This window comes from Muscardinus avellanarius (assembly GCF_963383645.1).
Source record: "Muscardinus avellanarius genome assembly, chromosome: 16".
Lineage (NCBI taxonomy): Eukaryota > Metazoa > Chordata > Mammalia > Rodentia > Gliridae > Muscardinus > Muscardinus avellanarius.
The window spans coordinates 23527712-23550386 of record NC_137802.1 but is presented as its reverse complement, the minus strand read 5'-3'; the positions used below and the strand labels follow the sequence as shown (position 1 = coordinate 23550386).

The 22675-nt window shown below is 45.5% G+C and overlaps 1 protein-coding gene and 1 pseudogene across 2 annotated transcripts in view; one reads left to right on the top strand and one right to left on the bottom strand.

The window, feature by feature from the left end:
* NXN (nucleoredoxin) overlaps positions 1–22675 on the top strand; it is a gene marked incomplete at its 3' end in the record, with an annotated part of 176157 nt that overhangs the window by 40624 nt on the left and 112858 nt on the right. The window lies entirely within an intron of this gene.
* LOC308275421 (ubiquitin-conjugating enzyme E2 D3-like) lies at positions 4893–5321 on the bottom strand (annotated as a pseudogene). Its single transcript has one exon. The product of its transcript is annotated as a ubiquitin-conjugating enzyme E2 D3-like (transcript).

Here is a 22675-nt window from a genome sequence, read left to right as displayed (position 1 = left end):
ACCATTGCCAGGATCGCTGCCCAGTCAGCCCAGGTGGCCCTTGTTGCCCAGGTTCTTCAGAGCAGGCTTGTGAGTCGATGTCGGAAGTGACTCCTTTTGTTTGCTATGGTGGGTTCACTCTTGAAATGTCTGAGCTCTTCTTTTTAGTCATGTCTCTCCCCCAACCCCTTTTTTCTTTAAAACAAACAAACAAACAAACAAACAAACAAACAGCCACCAACAAATGAGCTGGGCAGGGTGGCACAGGTTTATAATCCCAGCATTTGGGAGGTAGAAACAGGAGGATCGCAGTTCACTTACAGCCTTAGCTACTACTTAGTGAGGCCCTTTGCAACTCAGTGAGATCCTGTTTCAAAATAAAGAATAAAAAAAAAATAGTATTGGGGTGTAGCTTGAAGGTAGAATGCCCCTGGGTTCCATCCCCAGTACAGAAACAAACAAACAAACAACCAAACAAACAAACAAAATGCACTGGGGGTTGTGGCACACCCTTATAACACCAGTACTTGGAAGACTGAGACAGGAGGATCATAGGTTTGTGGACAGCCTCCACTACTTAGTGAGGCCCTCCATCACTTAGTGGGACCCTGTTTCAAAATAAAGAATTAAAAAAAATAGGGTTGGGGTGTAGTTCGGTTCAACTCTCAGTTCTGAAAAAAAAAAAAAGCAAATTCTTTTTTATTTTTTGCGGTACTGGGATGGAACCCAGGGGCTTTCTACCCCCAGCCAACACTCCCAGACCTATTTTATACTTTATTTGGAAACAGGGTCTCACTGAGTAGCTGAGGCTGGCTTTGAACCTGCGCGATCCTCCTGTCTCAGCCTCCCAAGCGCGGGGATTACAAGAGTACGCCACCACGCCCAGCACAACTTCTTTTTTTTATTGTAGAGATTTTGAAATACAGGCCGAGTGTCCCTTATATCAAATGCTGAGGACCAGAAGTGCTTTGGATTTCAGAACTATTGGATCTTGGGACATTCGCATGGGCCTTATCAGTTGAGCATCCCTAGATGAAAATCTGAAATTCCAAATGCCCCACACTCTAGCCAGGCAGGTGGCGCACACTGTGATCTTAGTGAGACCCTGTTTCCAAAGGAAGCATAAAATAGGGGATGGGGTGAGGTTTAGAGAGTGCCTGGGGCCAGTCTCCAGCACCACAAAATAAATGAATAAGCATAAGATGTAAAAGATGTAAAATATGAAACTTTGTCAACTCCAGGAAGGAGACACTCATAAACTTTAGGATTTCTTTTTTTCTTTTTTTGGCAGTACTGGGGACGGTACCCAGGGGCATTCTACCTCCGAGCTACACCCCCAGCCCCATTTTTTTATTCTTTATTTCGAAACAGGGTCTCACTGAGTTGCAAAGGACCTAAGTAGCTGAGGCTGTTTGTGAACCTGGATCCTCCTGTCTCAGCCTCCAAAATGCTGGGATTACAGTGTGCGCCACCACGCCAGGCTAAACTTTAGGATTCCCCTCCCTTTCTCCCTTCCTTCCTTTCTTCCTTTCTTATTTCACTGTGTTAAGTCAGGGACATTCTACCTCTGAGATATACTCCCAGCCCTAAAATAATAAAAATATAATAATAATATATAAATATCATAATATATAAATATTATATAAATATATAAATATAAATATATAATAATATATAAATATATAATATACAAATAATATACAAATATATATAATAATATAAATATGTAATATATAAACATAATATAATATATAATATTATAATAATAAATATAATATATAAATATATAATATAAATATAATAAATAAACAATAATATATAAATATGTATGAATATATAATAAATAAATATAAATAATATTAAATATATAATATATAAATATAATATATAATATAATACATAATGAATATATATTTATATATAAATATATAAATAAAATATATTATATTGTTTATATGTATAAAATATATAAGAATAAATAATATATTAAAATAATTTTTTTATTTTTTATTTTGAAACATGGTCTCACTAAGTTGCTGAGGCTAGTGTGAACCTGTGATCCTTTTGTCTCAGCCTCCTAAGTACTAGGATTACAGCATGTGCCACCAAACCTGGCAAGTTAGGCTTTCAGATTTTGGGGTTAGCGATGCTCAACCTAGATACAAGAGTAGACGTAAGAATTGTGTCAACCTCCATCTGCCCATCATGTAGCTGCGATGTGATGAATCCAAAGCCAGTCTCCTTTCACCAGTACCCTACCCATCCTATCTCCCCACTCTCGTTTTGAAGCAAATCCCAGACATCATGCCATTTCAGTCATAAATATTTAAATATATATCTTTAAAAGGCAAGGACTTGAAAAATAACCAATAATATAATCATCTACCCACATGAATAAATCTTTACTGTCATGAAATATCTAATCACTGTTCAAATATTCCATATCTAATTTTAACTGTTTTTGTGCCATATATACACACACACACACACACACACACACACACACAGAGCTGTGTGTGTGTGTGTGTGTGTGTGTGTGTGTGTGTGTGTGTTACTGGGGATTGGACACAGGGACATTCTACCTTCAGGCTACACCCCTACCCCTTTCCTACCCCCTTTTTATTTTTTTTTCATTGATTTATGCAACTTTATTGAAGAAAAATAAGCCAATTACCAGCAGAGCTGTTAGTTGATGGCTCATCCATTGACAACTTGCATCATTTATTCAGTGCTATATTAAAGTGTATTGGAAGCTAGATTAACTAACAGCTCCAAGCCTCCTAACAATTTAAATGAAAACTACAAAATGTTTTGAGACCCTGATTTAGAATACAAAGGGTATGTGACTTCCAGTTTCCATTCTCTGTAGAACACGAGCAGGTCATTCCTTTATTGACATGCATAAAATACATCACATTTTCTGTTCTGCTGATGGTACAAATTCAACACCAGTTCTCCAGCCACGTCAGTTACGAGCGTAAAGCATGTCATGTAACCTCAAATCTCTACAGGAAGGCTTAAACAGAATGCATGCTGCCACAATGATGCTGCTTCCTTTGATGTGACAACTGTGCTTCCCTCTCCCTCCCCAGCCACGTCCTCAGCATGTTAGAGCAGTGAGGAACCGTCTAGTCTCATAACCAAGTTAGGGTAAAGACATTGGCCACGTCGTACACATGCTCCATTCTTGAAAAAACTCTGAATCTTGGGCAACTGTTCTCTTGTAACTACTTTACAGTTTCTAAAAGCAGTTATCGTCCAAAGCTGGAAGAACTTAAGTCTTCCCAGGTGAGTACGTGAATGAATGAAGGGAGGTAAGCAAAAATGAAATAAAAAAAAAATGCGCCTGGCGTGGAGGCGCACGCTTGTAATCCCAGCATTCGGGAGGCTGAGACCTGAGGTTCGCGGTTCGCGGACAGCCTCAGCTACTGAGACTCTTCGCAACACAGTGAGACCTGGTTTTGCTGAAACGAACTTGCTCAGTCCTGGGGGGCAAATCTGGCACTGAGTCCGTTTGGAACCGAGATCCTCAGAAAGATGGACAAGGGCTTAGGTTGCAGTTCTGCAGCCACTTATCTGCAGCGATTTTTTCCCTTTTATGAAATAAACTCCTTTAAGTTCCTGTTCAATGCGCTAAAGGTGGAGATTCCTCTCCGGGAAAAAATTCTGAAATAATTATTGACATGGACAACTGCCTTCTGTGCAATTGACAATGTTTTAATTACCATCACCAGTATTTATACCCTATACCCCGTGTAAGCACCAAAGGACAATAGTGAGGCATTAAGTGTAAACAAGATAAGAATCGTCTGGGGCTAGGTGATTGAAGTCAGCCCCCTTGGCCTTTGTCATTGGAATCAGGTTTCTGGCCTCACAGGTGAGCCCTAGGAGGCAAGGTCTGGAGTCCGGAAAAGCATCCGGAACAAGCAGGCATCTGTAAAGGTGAGGGTTCACACCCAAAGTCCATTTTGGGGAAATTCAGTCTTTTAGGATCTCCTTTGATCCTTCCAGAGTCTTTTTGTCTCTAGGGCTTAGTCCAGGCCCTCCTTTATCAAGATCCATGGGCTGCGATGCAGATTTGTCCAGTCCTGTCTGCTCCACCATCCCCTATGAGGCAATACTTACAGTTAGTAAAACAGGGCAAAAACATTATAACACAGGTGATTGGATTTCTATAATTGTTCTTTAATGCATGATTTTGGGGCAGACTTTTGAGTTTTTTACTGTCCTGCTGCTGAGTCCTAAGGATAGGCTTGTTAAGGCCAGATAAGAGCTTATTAGCATCTCTTAAGAGGAAAAACAAATGGCCCAGGTTCCAGAGACAGTTTTTTACATCTCTTTGGGAAATGGGGCAAGAAGTGGGTTTGCAGCTTCCTCTGCTGGCAGAGAGGTGCTGGGAGCTAATCTTTAGATCTAAGGACTTGCCTTGAGGTGGGGGGGGGGGGCGAAAGGAATTTTGCAGTCCCTGATTCTGGCTGCCCTTTACTAGAAAATTTATCTTTCATGGACTCAATTTTTTCCACAGTCCTATTTCTTGGGATCCTGTTTTACTTCATTGGAGCTTTTTAGTGTAGAAATCTAAGAGCAGGGAGTATTTCTGCCAGAGATGACGCCTCTTTCCTCGGGGCGTGTCTTCCTTGGGCCTTGCCGATTGATACAAGCATTTTGTCATACTCGTATATGCCGAGGTGGGCAGTGGCACGGTTTCAAAATAAAGATAAAAAATAGGGCAGGGGGTGTAGCTCGGAGGTCAAATGCCCCCCCTGGGTTCTATCCCCAGACCTGCAAAAAAAAAAAAAAAAAAAAAAAAAGGAGGTGTGATAGGGGAGCAGCCGGATAAGAAAATTCAAAAAGGAGCAGTAATTAAAGTTTATTCCAGCTGTAATCCAGGTTATTCTGACTTTAAGGTAGCATCACATGGCACACTTCTGAGTCTGTTCCCGAGATATTCTTTTATACTTATCTCTGTTTTATAGATCCGTGCAATCTCTGGTACTAAGGGGTCATCTGGGTTTGGATCACATAGCAGTGAACAAATGGATAAAAAGAAACAAAGCAGGAGACCACTGTGATCTTAGGGTATCAAGACAAATGCTGCCATTACTATTAATATTTGGATGATAAGTTCTTGTTGGAAATGTAACCTTAGGTGGTTTGAAGGGGTAGTCTGTAGGAAAATGAATCGTTAAAGAGAATACACCACCTTGATGTGGGCCGTCATCAGGTCCCATAATTGTGGCTTGCCAGTGAAACATGTCATCCCCAAGTGGACCTGCAGAACATTGTGCTGGAGGGTCACGGGCCAAAGCACTAAGTTCCTTATTAATCTCTTTCAGCGCCATAGTTCCCGCTTTTTGCCTGGGTCCTCACTATCTGGTGTGTACTCAAGTTTGGCCAAAACTCTTGATTATCCAGGCGGCAAAGAAGGACGGTCTCTCCGACTCACTCCGGCTCTCCAGACACAGGTGCAGAGGGCCAGGGCCTCCCTCAAGATGCGGCCTAAGCCTCCCAACGGGGCAGCTGCTGCCTCCCCTGCCCTATGGGGCTCACAAGCACCACACAGCCACAAGATGTCCTCTCTGACTCCCCTTTTTGTTTTGAAATAGGGTTTTGCTAAGTTGCTGTGGCTGACCTCCAACCTGCGATCCTCCTGTCTCAGCCAAGTACCAGGATTACAGGTGTCCACCACCACACCTGGTTCAACATAATGTTTTGATATACTTAGCGAAATGATTACTACAGCCAAACAAATTAAGCTATCCATTGCTTTTCATAGTTACTTTTCTTTTGGGCAGCTTTTAAAATTATACATGTATCTTGATTCATCTCCAGCTTCTTTTACTGTTCACCTAACCCTAGAAAGCGCTAACTAAACCTCACACCAAGCTAGCAAGGGGAGTCCAGTGAAAGGCAGCCCACTGAGCGCACTTGGCCGGCCGTCCAAATATCCAAGAGCCCAAGGCAGGCCCACCCGAAGGCGCTGGCCTATGCTCCAAACCTCCCAGCCAGGTAGCCCAGAGAGCCCCAGCTGAGACCCTGGGCTTCTTCTCTCCTCTGGGCTGGGAGCCCCTGGAAGCCATAGATGGTTTCCTCATCACCGCTGAGACTCTGGGATCACAACCAATTTTCATTAAATATGTTTTGTAGCAGGCTGGGCGTGTAGTTCAGTGGTAGAGTGCATGCTCGTATGTTCAGTCCCCAGCATCAAATAAAATCTGTTGTGTCAAATTATAGCATTTATTTATTTATTTATTTATTTATTTGGTGGTACTGGGGTTCCTGGAAACCCTTCTACCTCTGGGTTATACTCCCAGACCTGTTTTTATACTTTTTTTTATTTAGAAACAGGGTCTCTTAAGCCAGCATGCTGGTTTCAAACCTGTGCGATCCTCCTGTCTCCGCCTCCCAAGCGTGGGGATTACAAGCTTGCGCCACCACGCCCGGCAAATTATAGCATTTAAAAAATGTTATTCAGTCCAGCCATGGTAGCACATACCTGTAATTCCAATACTTGGGAGGCTAAAACAAGAGGACCATTAAATTCACGACCAGTTTCAGCAACTAGTGAGACTATCAGCAACCTAGTGAGACTGTTTCAAAAATAAAAACCAAAAAGGGCTAGGGTGTATCTCGGAGGTAGAGTGCCCTGGGTTCCATCCCAAGCACCACAAACACATACACACTATTCATTTTTTTCTGTTCAAAAACTTACTTAGTACTCACTATGTATTTGAAGTTGTTTTAAGTACATATAAATATTAGCTCATTTAATTCCGTTACAACCTTAAAGATTAGATTATAGTTAGTTCCACTTCTGGTTCTATCAGTTGTCCTCCAAAGAATGGCTGTTGTGTGTCTGGCACACCGCTCACACTCAACCTGTAGAAGGGAAGACACACAGTCAGGGACGTGAGCACCACTCACAGAGGGCCTGGCTAAAGCCATCTGCTAAAGCTCTTTCCTGTCTCTCCTTTCCATGGGTATCGTGGTGAACACAAGTCTTGCACTTTCTTGGACACGTCCAGGCTTAAAGAATTTTTACCTTTTTTAATAAAGGTGAAGTCATGTGAATAAATGTGATCTAACTGTAATGGCTTTGTAAAGTATTTCTTATGTATTTGCCACTTAGAAAAAATCTATCATAAAGTATTCCATATATATTTTCAAGTTAGAGAAAAAAATCCATCCTAAAGCCACAGGGTAGCCACAGGGTCTGAACACTGGTTGAGGATGGTGCTGACTCCTGATAGGCGTTTCGTGCTGTGCTGGTCAAGTGTCTGCACCACCCCTCTTTCTTCAGTGCAGTCAGAAGTGGTGCCCCAAGAAGGAGCCAGGCTGACAGGCCGCACCTCTCTCCCAGCTTCTTCCTGGCTCACGCCTTCCCTCCAGGTCTGTTTCTCCTGCAGGAGCCCCTGTCTCCAGGTTGCTGTGGGGGCTGGGAGGTTGGCAGGAGAGCATCTCTGGGCTGTGCCATGGCAGCGTGTACCGTGTTTGTTCACTGGAGGGGCCTGGATGTGCATGGTGCACAAACAGCACGTGGGTGCACCTGCTGTCTCTGCAGTCACTCGCCACACCACCCACAGCTCAGTGCCTTAGGGTGCAGCCCACCGCGCTAGGGGAGAAAAAAGAAATCAAAACCAAAAGCTTTTCATAGAGAGGACTTCTTTTCTCTTTCTTACTTTCTCTCTCTCTTTCTTTCTTTCTTTTCTTTTCTTTCGGTACTGAGGATTAAACTCAGGTGCATTTTACCTTTTTTTACCTCTGAGCTACATCCCCAGCCCTTTAACTTTTTTTTTTGTTTGTTTTTACTTTGAAACAGTGTCTTGCTAAGTTGCTGAGTCTAGCCTTGAACCTGTGGTCCTCCTCTCTTAGCCCCTCAAATGCTGAGATTACAGATGTATGCCACCAAGCCTGGCTGATGGAGGGAATTTTCGGTATAATGAAAGATTGGTGACTGGTAATCACAGCGGGGAACCTGATCGCAGGGCTTCAGCAAGAGGCTGGATGTGAGTGGCATGCTGGTGGCATGGAGAGACTCCAGCGACTCTTTGGAGGATGGTTTGACCTCCTGGCAGCAAGGCTGCAGGTTTTATATTGGCAGGTTTGGCGGTCATAGCCGGCATGGAGCAAAGGATCACCACAGTCACACTGGCAGCATGTCCCAGGGCCCTGCTGGGGTAGCTCCTCCTGCCACTCTCATGTGCAGAGCGGGCGCCCAAGGTGTACAGACCACGCCAGCGGGCATGTGGCTTGTTGGGCAGAACGCTTCCTGACTGCATCGGACCCGGAGGTGGGGTCTTGTCCTTTTCTTGCGGATCCCTCCTCGTTCTGCCTTGCCAGGAGGTTTGAGGGCTTTCCAGCCCTGCCCCCCCCCTTTATTTTTAGGCCACACCCCGACACCATTCATAGCTCTTATTCCCAAGAGCTGTCCTTTCCCAAACCTAGCTTGGTTGGCTAGGTCTGGGGAAACCTAGCCTCTGGTTGTGCCTGCCCCGTCAGCATTGTAACCCAGGGAAGCCCGTGTCTCAGTATTCTTAGGCCCAGGCCTGCCACACAGTCCACAGGAGAGGTGCTGACTTTTTGCCACAGAATCCTCAGAAATGTAGGAATTGTAGGTAGAGTCCTGTGGCCACTTATTTTTGTTTTTGTGATACTGGAAATGGAATTCAGGAGCATTCTATTTCTGAACTACACCTTCAGCCCTATTTTATTTTCTTGTTTTGAAGCAGAGTCTCACTGAGTTGCTGATGGCCTCCCTAAGTTGCTGAGGCTGGCCACAAATCTGTCATCCTCCATCTCAGCCCGGTCACTGTGGCCATTTTAAAGAGTACAGCAGAGTGCCTCCCTGGTGAGTGCAGCTAGGTGCGGTCTGTACCACAGGAGAGCCAGTGCAGAGCCGGGTTAGGGGAATGTTCTCACCTGGATTGGAATTTGGCCAGACTTGAGATTTTATGGACTGTGAGTCATTAATTCAATGACTTTCCTTTCAGTGACCCCTGGCTTTCTTCTTACATACTTCCTAAATTTCCCATAGTCTGCATTTATGACTTTTATAATAATAAAATTCAAACTAAAATGCCTAGTTTAAAAATTAATTGAAGGGCTGGGGATATGGCTCAATGATAAAGCATTTGCCTGATATAGTCAAGGCCCTGGGTTTTAGCACTAGCACCAAACTAAAATAAAATAGCTGGGCATGGTGGCTCGTATTTGTAATCTCAGTCCTTGGGAGGCTGAGACAGGAAGATCGCAGGTTCAGGAACAACCTCAGCTACTTAGTGAGTCCCTGGGTTTTTTTTTTGTTTTTGTTTTTGTTTTGTTTTGCAGGCCTGGGGATAAACCCAGGGTCATTCGACCTCCAAGCTATACCCCCTGCCCTATTTTTTTATTCTTTATTTTGAAACAGGGTCTCACTAAATTGAGGAGGGCCTTACTAAGTAGCTGAGGCTGGCCACGAACCGCGATCCTCTGGTCTCAGCCTCCCAAATGCTGGGATTACAAGTGTGTACCACCACATCTGGCTGTGAGTCCCTGTTTTAAAATAAAGAGTAAAAATACATCTGAGGTGTAGTTTGGAGGTAGGATTCCCCTGGGTTTAATCTCCAGCACCGAAAAAAGAAAAAAAAAAAAAAAAAAAGGGAAGCCGGGCGTGGTGGCACATGCTTATAATCCCTGCGCTTGGGAGGCTGAGACAGGAGGATCGCACAGGTTCGAACCCAGCCTCAGCTACTTAGTGAGGCTCTCAGCAACTTAGTGAGACCCTGTTTCAAAATAAAATATAAAATAAGTCTGGGAGTATAGGCCGAAGGTAGAAAGCCTCTGGGTTCTACCCCCAGTACCACCAAAAAAAAAAAAAAGGGAAAAAATATAATTGAGGCCCATCCAGGTGTGGTGGTGCACATTTGTAATCCCAATATTTGGGAGGCTGAGGCAGGAGGATTACAGGTTCATGGCCAGCCTCACCTACTTAGGTCCTCTGCAACATAGAGAGACCCTATTTTAAAATAAAGAATAAAAAATAGGACTGGAGATGTAGCTTAGAGGTAGAATTCCCCTGGGTTCAATCCCCAATTCGACACACACAAAAAATGATAATAACAATTGAAGCCAAGACTATCCTGTCATTGGTTAATTGCATTAGTGAGGCACACGCCCCCATCTTCCCCATTTGTTTATTTTGCAATTAATAAAGGCAAGGGATGTTTATGCGTGAGGCTTGAGGACCTTAGCTGCTCACATTGCAATCTGTGAATTTAGTCCAAATTGATAGAGTTCTGGGAGTTGTAGAGGCTTTTATTTATTTATTTTGTAAAAAGCAGCTTAAAGGAAGGCCTACTTTCTCAAACTGACCACGTAGAGTTCAGGATAAACAGCTTTCGAGTAAGTGCTTTGTGAATAATTGGGGTATGGATTTACGGCAGGGGTCTTGAATATTGTTTAAAGGCATTGTTTTAAGTTAGTGGGAGGCACAGATGAAAGGAGGAACCTCAAGATAAGCCCTGTGAGTAATTTCAGTTGAGCGAGGAGTGGAGATGGATGGGAATTGCTTAGCACTCACGCATCGTCCTGATACAGAAAGTGTATCCGAGCAGAAGGCTCAGCAGCAGTATGGGGCCCTCGTTTTGGCTGGGATTTGCGAATGGAGCATGCAGTGAGTCTAATATTAGAAAATCCGCTTTTACCTGCCCCCCTCCTTAAATCCTTTCTGTCCTCCTCAGAATGTGGTGTCAAGTCTCTCCCCTGCTTCCTTTTCTGCTTTCTCTTTGAGCAGTCATTTCATTTATTTCTTGGCTGCTTATCTTTTATTAATCAGATTTTCTCCCTTGGCCAAGATCTTCTCCCAGAGGCTTGGCCTCCACCTGACTACTCTGTTTCCATGCAAACCTGTAGCGCAGACTTCAGAACGCCAGGGCGCTCTTATGTGGTTGGATGTATCGTTTCTTACTTCCAGTGGCATTGGGATGAGACACTGAATGAGCCTGTGTTTTGGAACATTTGAGGATTTGGAACCAGATGAATGTTTAGCCCTCCAGAGGGATTCAGGCTGCAGGTATTGAAGTGAGGGGAAAGGAACTATCAAAATGGTTCAGAAGATTGAACTTAGGTGATAGAGGGAGGCCTGGGTGCTTCACCGCCAACTTTCTTTACGATCTTGGATAATTCAAATCAATTGCAAGAAAATTTTTACTGAGTGCTGGAACTCTTTTCAGTGGTTACTCCAGTCAAGTTGACACCTAAATGAACCTTCACTGTCATGGTAGAACCCCTCAGTAGTTCTCAGCGTCTCCTAGTGCTGGGTCCAGTAACCAGAGCAGGCACAGTGGGATGGATAAAACAGGGGCCACAGCAGGGACAGTCTGAATTCAGGAATAGTATGAATTCTTGTCCTGTGGGTTTCAGGCAGAGAAAGAAACAGACCACTGAGTATTAACATACCTAGGAAGGAACTTAAGAATGGAGAATATAAGTGGGCCTGGTGGCGCACACCTGTAATCCCAGAACTTGGGAGACAGACAGGAGGACCGCAGGTTCAGAGAGAGCTTCAGTAACTTAGCGAGAAGCAGCAACCCAGCGAAACCCTGTTTCAGCCGGGCGTGGTGGCGCACACTTGTAATCCACCTTGGGAGGCGGAGACAGGAGGATCGCGCAGGTTCGAAGCCAGCCGCGCTGTCTTAAGAGACCCTGTTTCCAAATAAAAAATATAAAAAATAGGTCTGGGAGTGTAGCCCGGAGGTAGAAGGGTTTCCAGGAACCCCAGTACCACCAAACAAACAAACAAACAAACAAACCCTGTTTCAAATTAACAAAAAAAAAATCAGGTGTGGTGGCACATGCTTGTAATTCCAGTACTTGGGAGGCTAAGAGAGGAGGATCACAGCTTCACTGCCAGCCTCAGCAACCTAGGTAGGTCCAGAGTTAGATCACACACACGCACGCACGCACACATGGAGAACACAGGTCTGGCTTCTCAGTTGTAAGTCCCCAGGCTTCATCCCTTCTCCCTGGCAGTAATTTTTCTCAAATGCCCTTTTCGCTCAAGGGACCCATGGGAGCATTGGTTTCAGTTGTGCTAAACCCCTCTGTACCGGATGCCACTGCAGCCTACCAAGTCTTGCCTCGGTCCTCTGTCCTCAGTCCTCAGTGCCTCTGCTCTCCTGCGGCCTCCGTGGCAGCCCAGCGCGCTCACCCGCTTCCCTGGCCCAGCTGCTCCCCCCACGGGGAATGCCGTGCTCTGTGCTCGCCTGTCCAGATTCCACAGGTTCTGTCCAGCTCTCTTTGAGGCCTCTGGTGTTATTTTCAGAAGTTTGGCACTGGCCCATGTTGCTTTTTTATTTTTTACTTTGCTTTCCCACTTGTTTCATGTACACTTTGGAGGAAGGGAGTAGGGCAGAAAATTTAGCCGGCTTTCTTCATGTCCAGGTGGTACTGAGACCAACTTCAAATCAGTTTCTGGAACTTCAGGTTTTAATTTCTCTTATTTAGAGATGCTAAGGGTTGTCTCGGCCAACAGTCTCTCTCCTGTAATCCAAAACCACTCACCACACAATTTAGAAGAAGGATGATATATTTGCTTACAGTTTTTGGAGATTCCAGGGCAGTCCATGTGAGGCGGGGTCTGTGGAACTCAGGGCATGGCACTGGGAAGCAGAGGGAGAGAGCGAGGGCTTTGTTTTCACAGCACAGAGGCAAGCAAGCAAGGGGGATTCAGAGACACAACCACAGTCCCCACGGCCAGACCCCCACCCCGGGACCCACCTTCTCCAGCCACCCCCCCAGGTGGCCACCCAGTAAACCCACCACAGTCAATACAGCCTCATGACTTAACCACAGCAGTGCTGAGCGCCAGTACACGAGCTCTTCAGGGGACGTTCTGTATCTTCAAAAAGATGGTTTGACCCAGAGAGCAGCCCACAAACTTCTGGACCTTAATTTCTAGCCAGGCTGTTTAGGAAGAAGAAAGGGAGCCCTATTTTAAGTAGCCAGTAATAAACTTAGGAAATTTATTACCTAAGATGGAAAATAAGCAGAAAATGAAAAATCATTAATATTAGTCACCTGTTCCTACAAAGAGACTATCGTTCGGGGTTTCTGCTGACGAGGAAGTACTAAGCTGGGTATAATAGAGTTCATCCTGCCTGCCAGCACTGATTAGTAAGTAGCGTTGTAGGCTGAGTGTTGAGAAGGACCCTGAGACGTGGTTGCTATGCCTGCCACTCTGTACGTAGAGGGAAACGGTGGCCGTCCTAAGATACTCTTTACCTTCCTGGAACTCGGACCCAACGTGAGACTGGTCCTCTGGGTCAGCACTCCCTCCAAACGGAAGCCGAGTTGAGGCGTTGACAGAGCAACGGCAGCCCATGGGGACGTATCATCAGAGTGCACATAGAATGCAAGACACTGCTTCCCTAACTCCTGCTTGAAATCTCCAAAGGATATCCGAGATCTCCGTTCTGAGTGTCAGAGGCCAGAAGCGAAGTACCCCTGCTTCCTTGTAATAGCAGATGACATGCACACCAGCCACAGCAGGGCATTTCCACCGCCCAGCTGCTTGGCCAGGGTCACCCGGCCCACTCACTGCCTGCCAGTGGCTGTGGCGGATGGGCGCCTCCCTTCTGCGGGTCACGCTGAAACTCACACAGGCAGGGCTCACCTCTCTCCCCAGTCCTGATCCTGCAGGAGCTAGCTTGAGAGGGGCAGGAGGAGTGTGTGTATGGGGTGTGTGTGTTTTATGGTACTGGGGATTGGACGTGGGGGCATTCTACCTCTGAACTCTTCTCCTAGCCCTTTTGATTATATATTTTGAACAGGGTCTTGCTAAGTTGCTGAGGGCCTTGGATCTGTGGTTCTCCTGTCTAAGCTTCCCAAGTACTGTGGTGACAGGCCTGTTCCACTGTGCCTGGTTTAGACTTGTCATAATTAAGACTCTTTGGTGTTTCTCTATCCTGCCCTTCAGTTCTCTTGCCCTTCCTCTCTCTGGTTTTTTTTTTTTTTTTTTTTGGTACCTTTCCTTTGACTTTGTCAAGTTTGGTAATATTTACATTTTGTTATGTAACTGTGATTCATGCTTTGAAATCATACCATGTATTCTTGAAAATCAGTCAATCAATAAAGTCATTATTGTTGCTGTAAATATCGCTCATTGTGGGGACTGGGATGTAGTTCGGTGGTAGAACACCTGCCTAGCATATGAGAGGCCCTGGGTTTTATCCCTAGCACTGGAAAAAAAAAAATCTTGGCAAATTCAGGTGATACAGTTACATTTTGTGTAACCTTTTGACCTTCCTTCCTTCTTTCCTTTCTTGCTTGCTTGCTTTCTTTGTACAGAGGATGGAATACAGGGCTTCATGCCTGCTAAATGGTACATGGTTATAATTCCAGTACTTGGGAGACTGAAACAAAGAATAATAAATCAGCCAAGCGTGGCCACGTTTGTAATCCCAGCATTCAGGAGGCTGAGACAGGAGGATTGCGGCTCCTGGACAGCCTCAGCTACTTAGTGAGGCCCTATTTCAAAATAAAGAAAAACAATAGGGCAGGGGATATAGGTCAGAGGTAGAATGCTCCTGGGTTCCATCCTCCATCCCCAGTAACACACACACACACACACACACACACACACACACACACACACACACACACAGCAAAGAAAAGCAAAGCAAACAAACAAACAAAACAGCCTGGAGGTAGAGCTCAGAGGTAGAATGCCCCCGGGTCAATCCCCAGTACCACAAAAAAAAAAAAAAAAAAAAAAAGAAGAAGGAGGTGGAGCCAGGTGTGGTGGCTCACCCTTGTAATCCCATCCCAGTACTTGGGAGGCTGAGATAGGAAGGAGGATTGCACAGGTTCAAAGCCAGCCTCAGCTATTTTGTGAGCTCTGAGCAACTTCGTGACCCTATTTCCAAATAAAATACAAAATAGGAGCCGAGCATGGTGGCTCACACTTGTAATCTCAGTAGCAGAAGAATGTCCTTTACCACTGAGCTACAGCCTCAGCCTTTTAAAAAAAAAAAAAAAAATTATTTCAGGGTCTTGCTAAGTTGCCCAGGCTGGCCTTGAGCTGTCAGCCTTCCTCAGCCTCCAATTACAGGCAGGAGCCACCATGCCTGCCTTTTCCGGAAGTTTCTGATCACCTACCTCCATATTATTTGACTACACCCTTACTTCTTTCCCCTAGAAATTTTGATGCAGTCTGGCATTTTGTTGAGCCCCTTTTGTCTCGAACAGTGTCCTGTCCTGGGCCTTCCGGCCCCCTCTGTTCTGGGTGCGTGTTCTCTGCGTCTGTACCCAGCGGTCACCCCCCTCCCCTTGAGTACTTTTCTGTGTTGGATTTTCAATTGGATTTTAGTCCAAGTCCAGTCACTGATTGGTTCCAAACTGTTGTCTTTTTCTTTATGTTTTTGTAGCCCGCATACCAATTAGGAGTGTTACCAAGGAGATCTTAAAGAGCAAAATGCATTTTTGAGAGCAGAGCTTTCAGATGTAGTCTGTGAGTTCAGCGTAGGTTAAGTGTAAATGAGAATCAGCTGTCTTTGGATGGAACACTACTACACAGTTGTTGTGGGTTTTTTTGAAGATTAAATTAAATTCGGAAATAAAGCCCGGATTCCAGTCGCCTCTTCTTGGAGCAGCCCAGCTGCCTTGTAATCTGGATTTCCATCTCTTCCGGTTAGGTCAGCTAGCGCCAGAGCTGGCTCAGGGGCTGACGTGGTGTGGTGGGAAATGCTAGATCAAGATTATCCCAAATCCTGAGCTGAAATCCTGCCTTTGCTTCCAGTTAAATAGCTGATCTCCCATAGGCTAGGTACAATAAACTCAGCTTTCCCAGAATATTGGGAGGATTAAGTAAGCCAAAGGGTAGGAAAGCACCAGGAAGAGGGACATTCTACACGCACAGGTCGTCACTGTGGAGCTGTGAAGAGACATGAATCTCGCACAAGCAAAATCTGCAAAAGTTGAAAGCGGGAAAGATTGAGCCAGAGTGTATGCACATCCGACAGTATTTATGAGTGGGCCATGGTGACGCACACCTGAGGATCCAGGTTTGAGTCCAGCCTCAGCCCGGAGGTAGAAAGCCTCTGGGTTCCACCCCTAGTACCACCAAAAAAAAAAAAAAAAAGGATTGGGGTGTAGCTCAGAAGTAGAATCTTCCTGGGTTCAGTCCTCAGACACACACACACACACACACACACACACACACACACACACACACACCATTCATGGTTAATTGGACACAATAATGTGAACTAACATTTGACTGCAGGGGTCACCAACTCAGGTGCCAGTGGAGGGGTGGGTAGGTGAAATGAATGAATCAGGCAAGGTGGCAGTGTGTGTGTGTGGGGGGGGTGCGCATGCGTGTTTTGAATGAGAGCCAGGGCCAGTCCACGGGGGAGTCTTTGCAATACTTACCTCCCTCCATCTGCAGTAGTGAGGGCCCAGGGTTGTCAGGTCTTCTGGTTTCTTACATTTATAATCTGGACTTTTATGTGAAACCAGTTAATTTTTACATCCTGTTACCCAGGTTAAAATTTTTCTTAACACCAGGCAAAGCCAAACAAAGCACATATGTAGTTCACCTGTTTAAGGCCTCTGCTTTACTGTGTGGGAATGAAGTGTAAATTGCAGGCAGCCCATAACAATTATTTCAAGTGTTACATTTATATAACTGACTCTAGTGTTTATTTGCTTATCTCCTAGTTTTGTGATATCTGCACATTTGAATGACCCAATTCCTTTTTTTCCCTCGGAAATTAAATAATGTGGAGGCATATGGGCACACACCTGTAATCCCAGTACTTGGGAGGAGTGCAGATTTGAGGCTGGCCTTAGCTACTTAGCAAGCCCTTCAGCAACTTAGTGAGAGAGACCCTACTTCAAAATTAAAAAAAAAAAAAAAAAAAAAAAAAAAAAAGCTGAGCATGGTGGCACATGCTTGTAATCCCAGTACTTGGGAGGGAGGATCTGGGTTTGTGGCCAGCCTCAACTACGTAGTAAGGCCCTCTACAATTTAGAAAGACCCTGTTTAAAAAGTTAAAGAATAAAAAATAGGGCTGGGAGTATAGCTTGGAGGTAGAATGCCTCTGGGTTCAATCCCCAGCACGAGAGAAAAGAAAAGAAAAGAAAAGAAGAGAAAAGAAAGACAGACAGGAAGAATGGATGGATGGATGGATGGATGGATGGATGGATGGTTGGTGTAGCTTAGAGGTAGAATCTCCCTGGGTTCAATCCCTAGTATTAAAAGATAATAATGTTGTTGAGCAGAATAAGGTCAGAATGGATCCCCAGTAGAGCACAGTCAGATGCTCCCTCCGTTAGTGTTCATCTGATGGCTGGATCTTGAGGGACGTGGGTTCAGCTAGCTGCCGCTTTACCATATCTAGCCCATAGATCTCCATCTGTCCACGGGGACTCCATGGGAAATCTCATTACAGGCTTTCTTTGTGAATCGGATATGTTAGACATACAACAGTTTCCCAAACTGCCCCTCTTCTCTTTTAGATTAAGATACAAAATTAGTTGGATGTCTTTTTTAGTGTGTATATGGTACTGGGGATCAAACCCAAGGACATTCTACCTCTGAGCTCTATACCCCCAGCCCATTTTATTTTTTAGTTTGTAACAGGGTCTGAGTTGCAGAGGGCCTTGCTAAATTGCTGAGGCTAGCTGCGAACCTGCAATCCTCCTATTTCAGCCTCCCAAGTATTAGGATTACAAGCATGTACCACTATGGATTTCATTTTTGAAAAAAGTGGTGCTGAGTTGTTAAGACTCCCCACACACGCGCGCCACACACACACACACACACACACACACACACACACACCTTGTGCTCTGTGCTCATAAGCAAACTCGTGTGTGTGTTGGGGGGGGGGATACTGGGATTGCACCCAGGGGGCATTCTACCTCTGAACTACACCCCCTAGTCCTTTTTTTAAATTTTAAAACAGGGCCTCACTATGTTACTAAGTTACTATGTTGCACAGGGCCTCACTAAGTTACTAAGTTACTGAGACTGGCCTTGAACCTGTGATCCTGTTTTAGCCTCCCAAATCCTGGGATTACAAGCATTGGGTCTGGCATAAGCATGCTCTTTGATTGTAACACTTTGGTACAGCACTTTATTTCTAGAACACCTTCATCTCCATTCTCATTAGTTCCCTACCAGTTTTGTGATTTAAGTAATTCTTTCAGATTTTTGGTAGAGTTGGCTTCAAATTTACAATCTGTGGTTTTCCTTTACACACGATGTTTATCCTCTCCCCTCTTAGATCACCAGCCCAGCTTCTCCGAGAAGCTGACTTTGTTGACAAGTGGATGGAGTTGGCAGGACGCTAGGTAGCAGAAAGAACAGTGGTTCAAACACGGTAATTAAAGGACCACTGGTTGCCAGGCGTGGTGGTGCACGCTTGTAATCCCCGCGCTTGGGAGGCTGAGACAGGAGGATCGCACAGGTTCAAAGCCAGACTCAGCTACTTAGTGAGGCTTTCAGCAACTTAGTGAGACCCTGTTTCCAAATAAAGTATGAAAAAGGTCTGGGAGTAGAGGCTGGAGATAGAAAGCCTCTGGGTTCCACCCCCCCAGTACCACCAAAAAAAAAAAAAAAAAAGGACTGCTGGCAAGGTGTGGGGCAGGGCTATCTCCAGGTGTTACTCTTTGGTGCTGAAGACTGAATAGAGGGCTTTGTACATGCTCTAGGTGTTATTTTTTCTTTTATTTTGGGGGAAGTTGTTGGGGAATGACCCCAGGGCATTCTTCCTCTGAGCATACCCCTGGCCCTACTTTACTTTTTTTATTTTGAAACAGGGTCTCACTAAGTAGCTGAGGCTGGCTTCGAACCTCTGATCCTCCTGTCTCAGCCTCCCAACTACTGGTATTACAGGTGTGTGCCACCAGGCTGGGCTCCCTCCGCTCTATTTTATTATTATTTTTATTTGGAATCAGGGTCTTGCTCCTAAGTTGCCAAAGCTGGCTTTGAACCTGGGATCCTCTTGTCTCAGCCCACATACTGGAATTACAGTTGTGGATCACCAGCCCTGGCTTCTAGGTGTTATTTTGGAATGGCCTTCTCCTCTTTTCCTTTTAGCCTGTTTGCTTTTTATCTTTCATTTATTCTCTGCCTCCAAGAGCCCTGCTATGCAGAGCCTCCTTCAGCCTAGCTGCCTTCTGCTTTCAGCCTCAGCAAGATCATGCATTTACCTCCTGGGGTGTTTGCACTGTACTGGGTGGGAGATGGACAAAGTCCTTATCAGCAGAGCCTTTCATTATCCAGAACCATGTTTTGCAATGTGGGATACTGCTGTTAATAAAGAGAGAGAAAGGTTGGCCTGGTAGCACATGCCTGCACTCCCAGTACTTGGGAGGCGAAGACAGGAGGATTGCAGCCTCAGCAACCTAGCAAGACCCTGTTTCAAAATAAAATATAAAAACCAGGCAAGGTGGCACACACTTGTAATCCCAGCATTTGGGATGCTGAGACAGGAGGATCGCAGTTCGTGGACAGCCTCAGCTATTTAGTGAGGCCCTTTGCAACTCAGCGAGACCCTGTTTCAAAGTAAAGAATAAAAAATAGGGCTTGGGGGTGTCACTCGGAGGTAGAATGCCCCTGAGTTCCATCCCCAGTAAAACACACACACACACACACACACACACACACACACACACACACACAGTAAATAAATAGGTCTGGGAGTATAGTTCAATAGTAGAATGCATGGGTTCAATTCCCAGTACTGGAGAGGGGGCGAAGGGGAGGGGAGGAGAAGAGAAGAGAGGAAGAGGGAGAGGAGAACACAACAGACAGTAGATGCTTGAAATTCCCTGTTTTGGATGTAACACTCTGAGACCTTTGAGCAACCCCAAAGGCTCCTGACAGGTAGTCATTAGTAATTTTGCAGAGACAGATTTGATTTGTAGCTCCACTTTAACTTACAAGTAATTAAAACTTACTTTCTTTGTGGAAAAACCTCTTTTGAAAGTAGGATCCGTTGCTAGTATTCATGATGTTGGAGAAGAAGCAAAGATATCCAAAACAAATTATGAGTCTTAGCCAGAAAAAGGGAGTTTTAGATACATTGGAGACTAGAATGATGGATTTTGCCGTGCTGGGAAAGAGCCCACCTTATACAAACTCTGTGGGGGAAGCAAGGGCGTCATGAAGGTTTTAGCAGTGGTTGGAGCCTGTGCAAAATCTGTTCCACTTGAAACAGTTCTAGAGAAAGTTGAAAAAGACTTGTAATGGAAGGTAAGATGTTTTCAGAAGCCTCTACAAGTTCTTCTGTATTTATGGGCTTGGGGATTGATGGAGCTGTCTGGCTGTACTTCTCTGGAACGTCAGGCTGTGTGTACAGCTGACACAGGATGTGTTCAGGCAGGTGCTGCGTGGCCAGCTGTCCAGCATTGTCAAGGAAATTCCTGCCTGTGGGTTTTGGAGGCCTCATGCCTTGACCTTTAAGTGTCTATGTCTCTTCCTTGCTGCCTTCCGTGTGTGTGTGTGTGGGGGGGGGGGGTGCTAGGGAAGGAACCTCAGGCCTCCCACACGGTAGGCAAGTGCTGTCACCAAGCCACATCCTCAGATTCCCTTCTTATTTTTATTTTTAATTTTTGGTGCCTCTTAACAGCCAGAGGGAATCAGTATTGAACTGAAAGAAGTTTATGGTCTGGCGGTGCTGACACCTGAGTACCCAGGCTGTTCCCCAGGCCCAGGCCAGACTCCAGAGCACTCGGCCTCCCCACTGCTCATTTAAAGCCAGAATTGCCACCTTGGTTTGCAGTTACTCCACATGGCTCCGGCTCCTGCCTGCTTTGTCAGACAGTCTTTTCTGACTCACTGATAGGAGTTAAGCAGATGCAAGTAATTTATGCTTAAGGTGTGAATGACACTTGTTCTTTGAATGTTTGCATGGTGTGTGTCTGTGTGTGTGTGTGTGTGTGTGTGTGTGTGTGTGTGTGTTACTGGGTATTGCTCCTAGGGAGCTCTACCACTGACCTATACCCCCAGCCTTTTTCACTTTTCATTTTGAGATAGGGTCTAAGTAGTCACGGCTTGCCTTGAACCTGCGAGATTCTCCTGTCTCAGCCTCCAAGTCTGGTCAAAGGTAAGGGTTCAGGATGGATGTCTGCATTTTATGGTCAAGTGAGCTTTGGTGGGTCCAGGGCTGGGTGAAGCAGGGAGTGGAGAGTTAGGGTTTAATGAGTAGCGTTTCCATTTGGGACTCTGAAGGAGTTCTGGGGATGATGTTGGTGGTAGTTGTGGGACAGTGTAAATGGATATACTTAATGTCACTGAGCAGTGTGTGTAAAAATGGTGAAGAGGGTAAGTTTATGTTATGTATGTTTTACCACAATAAAAAAGTAAAAATCAAACAAGGTTTTCACAAAGAATATAAGGTTTTCAAAGAATATGAAAAATACAGAAAAGTACAAGAATTGGGGAGTCATAAATCTCCCCACTGCTAACACTTTGCATTTCACTGTTTGTGTATCCTCCCAGTCGCTCTTCAGTGTAAAAATACCCATTAGTCAGCTTTCTGTTATGATAAAAAGTACTTAAAAAGAGGATAGGTTTTGTTTGTTTTTGTGGTAGTAGGGATCGAACCCACAGGACTTCTACCTTTGAGCTACACCCCAGGCCTATTTTATTTTATTTTGAAACAGGGTCTCACCAAGTTGCTGAGGCTATCTCAAACCTGTAGTCCTCCTGTCTCAGCCTCCCAAGCTAGGTTTAGCTTGGTTCACAAGTTAAGAGATTTGGCAGGCTGGCCCTGTTCTTTTGGGGCCTGTGACAAGGCCATCGCGGTGGGAGTGTGCAGTGGAAGAAGCTCTCGCCTCTGGAATCTGGGAAGCAAAAAGAGGAAGAGGCCATGGCCCCACCGTCCCTTTGTAGGGAGCGTACCCCTGACCTAAGACTTCCAACTAGGCCTCACAGTTTTTTGTTTGTTTTGTTTTTTGCAGTACTGGGGGTGGAACCCAGGGACATTCTACCTCTGAGCTAGACCCCCAGCCTTATTTTGTATTCTTTGAGAGAGAGTGTGAGCGTGAGTGTCCAGGTGTCATCTGTGTATTAGGAGCAGATGAGTTCACCTTGGGAGAAATGGAGAGAGCAAAGGGTAGCCCCAGGAGCCTCCGCGTTCAGGGACAGGTAGAGGGCAACAGAGGGCCAGGAGAGGCGAGAGAGGAGACTGGAGGAAGCACTCTGGTGCGCTGGTTCCTGGCTGGGAACATGGCAGTAGACTTGCCACGAAAGGCGTCAGTGACCTCACCGGGAGCGGGTGACAGCGTGGGGCTGGGAGACCGAGGCAAGACTGCTGAGAGCGGACCCGACCCGGGGGCGGGGAAGATGTGCGCCCTGGAGGGGAGGCTGCAGGAGTCAAGGAGGCCAGGGAGCAGAGGAGCTGGACGCATTCGTGAGTGTCCTCACAGCGCTTTGTTTCCTTTGTAAGTTGGACTCAGGGATCCCCTAATGCCCATCTTCACTTGCTTGTTTCCTTTTCCCTCCGAACGGAATGTTACAAAGAAAAATAGCCTTAATCAAGACCAGACCCCTTAGTCCCAGGTTGGTGGCTCTGATTCTGGCAGGGAAGGCCAGGCCCAGCACAGCCTCGCTTGCCATTTAGGATTACAGAGGGGAAAGGCTCTGCTGTTGTGGAAGAGACGATATTGAATTTTCTGGTGATTTGTCTGTTTTTGGTCCATCTTT